Source organism: Anoplopoma fimbria, unplaced genomic scaffold (assembly GCF_027596085.1).
Source record: "Anoplopoma fimbria isolate UVic2021 breed Golden Eagle Sablefish unplaced genomic scaffold, Afim_UVic_2022 Un_contig_3722_pilon_pilon, whole genome shotgun sequence".
Lineage (NCBI taxonomy): Eukaryota > Metazoa > Chordata > Actinopteri > Perciformes > Anoplopomatidae > Anoplopoma > Anoplopoma fimbria.
In genome coordinates, this window is record NW_026547881.1 from 1 (window position 1) to 402 (window position 402).

The 402-nt window shown below is 41.8% G+C and overlaps 1 non-coding gene across 1 annotated transcript; it reads left to right on the forward strand.

Annotated features, from left to right (window-relative positions):
- Positions 1-22: 22 nt before the first annotated feature.
- Positions 23-141, forward strand: LOC129114385 (5S ribosomal RNA). Its single transcript, XR_008532450.1, has one exon. It is a non-coding gene; the product is annotated as a 5S ribosomal RNA (ribosomal RNA).
- The last annotated feature ends 261 nt before the right edge of the window (positions 142-402 follow it).

Below are 402 nucleotides of genomic sequence, written 5' to 3' on the forward strand. Positions count from 1 at the left end.
CCTTTGGTAGGCAATAATATTTGCTTACGGCCATACCACCCTGAACACGCCCGATCTCGTCTGATCTCGGAAGCTAAGCAGGGTCGGGCCTGGTCAGTACTTGGATGGGAGACCGCCTGGGAATACCAGGTGCTGTAAGCTTTTTTCACTCCTCTTTACAAAGCAGATAGCTAGATCATGACTTGCCGGTATAGAAATGACACAAATCCAGTTAAATGATGGCTTTCATCATTCCTAAGCTCATCGATCATTTTCTTTTCAATTTTATGCTAACGTATTCTACATTTCAACAGTAAATATTAATCTTTTTACTGCACTACATTTGTGATCCTTATAGCCACTTTGTACATTCTGATTTGACATTTAAAAGCTGTGAGTGTGTCTGGAAATCTGCAGGCGCTC